Source organism: Onychomys torridus, chromosome 9, assembly GCF_903995425.1.
Source record: "Onychomys torridus chromosome 9, mOncTor1.1, whole genome shotgun sequence".
Lineage (NCBI taxonomy): Eukaryota > Metazoa > Chordata > Mammalia > Rodentia > Cricetidae > Onychomys > Onychomys torridus.
In genome coordinates, this window is record NC_050451.1 from 39,369,807 (window position 1) to 39,376,379 (window position 6,573).

At 38.1% G+C, this 6,573-nt stretch overlaps 1 protein-coding gene across 1 annotated transcript in view; it reads right to left on the reverse strand.

Annotated features, from left to right (window-relative positions):
* The window catches only part of Exoc5 (exocyst complex component 5), a 54,488-nt gene that overhangs the window by 47,154 nt on the left and 761 nt on the right, over positions 1-6,573 (reverse strand). The gene's annotated exons all lie outside the window — the stretch shown is intronic.

The window sequence follows — 6,573 nt, forward strand, 5'->3', positions numbered from 1 at the left end:
TCACATTATATTTAATTCTACATCATAAGCCACTGTGCAAACTGGTTTCATATTCTCTGAATAATAGCAATTTGAAAATTTGAAAGACAAAGCATGGCATTTATGCTCATTCCTACTGGAAATCTCTTGCAAATTATTCCCTTTAGTCAAGAATATAAATCTCCATTGAAACAAAACAAATCAATTTTAATTTTCCTATACCACTACCCTCCAAATAAATCAATATAATGTGTCAGAACTACCCACAAACAAAGAAACTAGAATAATTCCCCCACAATCTAGGTAAAAGAATAGAGAATTTCAAAGTCAAATATTTCTGTATTCTCTTAGGCCAACAACTGTTACCTACAGTGTATTTTCCTTAGATTTATGATGTTTCTACCTGTCACAGAAATCATTAAAACACTGCTACCTTTTATTCAGAAACTTCCGGAAGCAACCCCAGTTGAGTTCACATTCTTGTGTCTCTGCTTTACAGTTCATCTTAAGCCACCCTACCCTGATTTCTGTTTCCCAAAATGAATAGCCACACTCCCATCAGCCTGTCCGCCTACTCTAAACTCAGGCTACTCCAGCTACCTAATCTGGGGTCATGCTACTTACTCTACAGAATGCCTTTTGTTCCCTATTAACACAACTTCTTATGGTTTGAATATGTTTTCCAAAAAAAGCATGTGTTGGTAACTTCATCTCCTATGAAGTAGTGTTGTGGGATAAGGTATAATGGGAGATGTTTAGATAATGAAGACTACCTGCATGAACAGATATAGTGCAGTTATAAAGAAGCTTGAGGCTGTGAGTTCATTAATCAAATAGTATGTGCTTACTCCAATCTTTCCTGTCCCCTACCCTTCTTTGCCCTCCACCAAGAATAAAGTAAAAGGCCTTCACCAGATGCAAACACCTTGATATTTCAATTCCAAGCACTGAGAAAAATGAATTCCTTTTAAAATTACTCAGTTTGTTGTTAAAACAGTAGCAACAACAAACCAAAAAAAAACAAGCCAAAGCAAGCAAACAGAAAAGAACACGACACAATAACTAAAGGTCAAATCTCTGAAGGTCTCCATTTCTTCCCCCCACATTAGCTCCACCATTTTTCCTCCTTAAACCCTACAAACCATAAAAGTTCAAATGCCAATGCAAAGCAATTTATTGCCATTTATTCCTTTTTGGGTTTTGTTCATTTACAAACACGTAAATACAGGGATCTAAACATGTTAGATAAGCACTCTCCACAGACCTGTACTACCAGCCCTCCGGCAACACCTTATTGCATTGCCCAGGCTGGCCCTGAACTCATTCTGTAGTGCAACCAGGCACCAAACTTCCAATCTTCCTGCCTCAGACTCCTAAGTAGCTGGGATTCCCTCTTGTGACACCAGGCCTAGTCTCACTTACTGTTTCCTAACCATTTTTTTTGTTTTACTCTCTCCTTATATTTTAACTAGCAAAGGCAAGCTCCATCACATGCTGTTCTTCCGTTCCATCTGTACTTAAGGGAACAATGCTGAACAAGCCAAAATACTAGCTATCTAGGGGTATGTGCAAATCCCCTTGAAAGGCTCTTGAAAATCCATATATAAACCCCAAACTACTAGCTCATGAATCAGAAATAAAAACTGGTATTACATGGTGCTGCCAACAAAAGATACATTAGAAATATGAGCCTAATACAACAATAACACTGGAAGTAAATGATTTTGCCCTCCTCTCTAGTTCTACTTGATTTGTTAATGATATTCTTTATATATTTCCTATAAATTAATAAACTCTATTTATTGATTTTTGGCTATTTGAAAAGCACTATAAAATCCTTTGTCTCATGCTACCATAATGGATCTCAAATTAATATGGAAAGGTAGAAAAATAAACAAACTTTAAAAAGTTTTTTTGGAAATTACCAATACAATCTTGAAGATATAAATACTTTAAAAGACTCAAGAGTAGTAGTTAGAACTGTATCAATTTTTTAGGTCATATCAAGTAAAATCTCTTTTCCATGAGAATATGCTTTATTTTTGAAAAAATATCTGATGCTTTAGGTTCCAAAGGAAAAGTAACAGAATTTAATAGTATCTTTTATATGATTTAACAGAATCACAGAATTAGACTTAAAAATTTGAAAGCGGGGATGGTCTTTAAGTATCACCCTAGCTCAACTCTTTTATCTCATTTCTCATTTTATTTCTAAGAAATGAGGACAACAGAGAAGATAGCTCGAAGTTTTGTTTTAATTTTTCAGTTGAATCCAGCGGAAATCACTGAGTTTTAAAACACTTTCATCTTGGAGGGGCTGTTTGGCCGAGTCCCACCTCTGCTTTCAGAACAGTCTTCTGTCTGGGTATCTGTTGCCGTGTGTGTGTCTCCTCACCCCCAGTAAATGCCTTTCTTTCAGTTTCCAGATTCACGGAAAAGCACAGACCTAAGAGGATGAGTGTAAGTCACACTGTAGGGTGACAGACCTTGTAGACATCACGAATAATATAACCTTCCACAGTCACTCTTTGTAATCCAGTGTAGTCTGCTAGCATTCTCTCTAGGATGACTATTTCTCAGTCTACTCTGAAAGGCTCTTCTCCCTGATGGGTGCTCCATTTTGTCTTTTGGGGGGGGAGGGCTTGCCATATAGGCCAAGATGACTTCAAACTCACACCCTCCCTGCTCTGTAACCCCAAGCCAGAATCACAAGGATGCACTTCCATGCCAGGTCCCTCCTGACCTACCAATCCACTTAAACTACTTAGAAGAATGGTAGCCGCTTTTTTTTTTTTAAATCAAATTTAAGGTAAATCTTCACTTTTTTCCCCTGAGAAAGAAACTTAAAGGCAATCTTCAAAATACTTTCTTCTACAGATAGGAAAATTGAGGTACAAAGAAAATAGGTAACCTGCTCAGACTATCTAACTAATGAGATGTACAGTTGAGAGATGTCATCCATCCCAGGTCTAAATTATCCATATGAAGCCATCATTTCTAAAGTGTTAAAACTAGTTGTAACTTCCAAGTTACTCATTCATGTTTACAGTTAATAGTGGCTGCCTTCTGATAGCTTCACAGGATACCTTGAGTAAACCCTTTTTGCTGGTTAGCTTTCTTTATTTCTGGCTTTCTGAAACAAGGTCTCACTCTATAGCCAAGTTTATCTTGAACTCCTCATTCTTCTGCCTAGCTCCCAACTGCTGGGATTACAGGTATGTGCTACAACATCCAGCTTTAATCTATACTGTTTTCTTCTCCCTTTTTTGCAATACTGGGATTGAACCCAAAGCCTTCTGTATGCTAATCAAGCACTCAGCATATCCTCAGTCCTCTGGTGCTTTTTATTTTGAGACAGGAATCTAAGTTGCCCCTAGCTGGTCTTGAACCAGCAATCCTCCTGCAGTGGTCTCTAGAATAGCTGAGGTTATAGACCAGTATGACTAGATCTAGCCTAACATTCTTAAAAATTCATTCCTCCTCTCCTTAATAGATAACTAAAGTTAATATATTATTTCTTCTCCCTGAAAGGGTCCTACCAATTTTCTTAATATATCATTAAACACCTACTTTCCCAACTTCACATACATGAATTAATTTCTTAGTAACCAAATTCTTTTTGTTCTTTTCCAAATGCCTCCCCAAATTCTCTTGATTTTTCTGACTCCATTAAACTAGTTTAAGATGTTTATCTCTTAGGTTCATCGATCAACAACAGACAGTTCTGGAAGCTAGTTTAAGATGTTTACCTCTTAGGTTCATCAATCAACAACAGACAGTTCTGGAAGGATTACCAAATGACAAGAAGGGATGTCAATGACAACGACAGACGGTCTATCTACAGTCCCCACTGAAGGCCATTCTTCACACTAACATTAGTCATATGATTCACTTGAACCTACTAGGGTAAAGTCATCAGTTTCTTTACACATGATCTACAAAAGCTTTCTCAAAACTTCCTCAAACTCCTATCATCTTCAAGACGGGTCATGAGCTACTACTCCCTAAACACACACACACACACACACACACACACACACACACACACACACACACACCCCTCCCTAGCCTCAGTATTTCCTAAACACCCTTCATTTTACAAACTGGAGTTACCTTCTGTCACTGGCTTGGAATTCCTTTCTCCTGCTCGAAGTATCTACTCATTTACCAACACCTAACTTCAGGTATGACATGAAACCTTTCCTAATTATCCCAGGAAAGGAGTCTGCCCTCCCTCTGCACCAGGCTTATTAGTTAACCTATCTGTCTACCCCATCTATAATTTTACTTCATGATCATTTAAGCCCAATGCCTGGACTGTCAGCTGCACCAATGCATAAATGAATTTTCTGTGGCATGTCTGATGAGACATGCAGTATTATTAATTTCAGCACTTTATCTTGAAGTTCATGGGTACTCAAAAATACTTCCTGAATTAATAACTAACTCTAGTTTTTAGCAAAGAACTCCCCTCTATCATGTAACCTGCACAGAGAAATGGGAAGAATCTGTGCATTCATCAAAGGAACAAGAAAGTATCTTTAGTAGTACAAATAAAAGAGCAATGTCTGCAGCAATAGAAAAGGATTTATCACTCAAGCCATTTTTTAAACATGCTGAATATGTCACTAATCCAAACCACTGAGGAATCTCAATTCAGATAGACCATGCTGAGTTTATTACTTAAAACACCACAGACACATTCTTTCAGAAAGACCTGTCAACAAGATATGAAACTAAGAAGGTATTCTGGGAAACTTCCAGGATATACATTATTGCAATCACTGAGTCACCTATTAATAAATCATTCTGTCAACTGATGAAAGATCCTACAGTTTGATTTTATTGTCAGATGCTGTCTGTTCAAAAAGATGAGTCACCAAACCAATAATAAGATTTTACAAGAAGTTGAGTTAACAATGAAATTTCATGGGTTCAAAACTCTTTGTTTCCATTTAATTTCTCTAATGTGGAAAATGAAATACAATTCTATTTAGTAGTACATGAAAACCAGGATGCATAAAAACCAAATATCCTTGACCACATCCTGCCCTGTTTCCTTCAGTTCTCCAGCTGTGACTTAGAATGGGAAGCAGGAGCTCTGCAGCCTCTATTCATGGTAGTAGCTGCAGGAAATGGCAGCAGAAACTGGGGGCCTTTATCCTTCTCCCCTCTCGAGAGTTAAGTCAATTTTTCACTAGGGGAATGAAAGCTTATTCCTTACAGGGTTAGACTCACAGCCATCCAGGAACAGACAAATAGACTTCTTAATTGTACATAACTGATAGTATTTAATTGTAACTATTATGTTTTTAATTTTGATGAAACAAGATATGAAAGGGGGGTCACTTCAGTAATGAGACCTATCGATATGCTTGTCTGTCCTAAGAATCTTCTGATTACTGTATCATCACTGGCTTCCTCATCAGCTACTAGAGAACTGGTCTCACTAAGTTAAACAATTTTAACAACTCTACTAAATGGCCAGACGTAGAGAACAAACACACATTTCTTCACCCATTTTCTTCATCCCTGGGAAAGAAAACACATTTTCAAGTAAGTTACTGGACTCATCTGGCCATATATTTAAAGAAGAAAATGGCATGTGAGCCAAGACAAAACTGTGAATGCCAAAGAGAACTCATTATTATAACAGTAGGAAAATGGAATGATTTTCTGTTAATAAGTGACTACTGAAATCCATTATTTAAATACTTCAAATCCTGTAAAGATGTAAAAAACTGAAACAAGGAATTACAGAATTACCTAGAATTTTGACCAAGGATACACAGTAAACGTTCAGAGGACTAAGACAGTTTTCCTGGCCTAGTGTAAATAAACAGATGACAGAGTTTTATGCTTAGAGACGCTAATATTAAGCATCTCCCAGACACTTATGTCTGAGAAAAAGCAACAAATTTTTCTCAAATGTAATTATAACCCTTCATTCAAATCATTTTCATTATAACTTACAATTTAAGAACGTGAAAAAAGTTCAATTCGTTATGGAAACTATGGCATTTAAAATTCAAGCCACAATCCACTCTGAAGCGCAAACCAAGAGGATACAATTTTCCCCCGCGGTGACATTCTTAACTGTGAACCGCAGTGTTCTTTACAACTTTCACTTCTGTTGATAGGAAGTAATCACGCCCCAACGGGGCAGATGCTGTATCCTTCGTTTTTCTTCGTATCTCTACTTCTATTTTTTTTTTTTTCCACATAAGAAAATACTGTCTCATTGTCTTGTAACCCCATTCCATTATCTCAAACACCACACAGCTTCTTACAGCGAGCGCCACCAAACCCAATTTTCAAGTTCAAATACCGAAACACTCCAGAACGACACCTGAACGCCCACAGCCTCTCGCAGCCGAAGGATTCTCCACCTCGCAGCTGGGTGGTTCCACGGCCACGAAACGCCCTAAGATGTGCCGCTTCCCTAAGCTGCGAAGGCTCAGTAGGCCTTCATTGTCCTAAAACAATCCTCTCCGTCTTCTGGACGGGAAGGCAAGCCGGCAGGGGCCCCGGGGCCACTTCCAGCCGGTCGGAACGTCCACAGCGAGAAGCCTCCAAGCGCCCCAGCATCCAGGT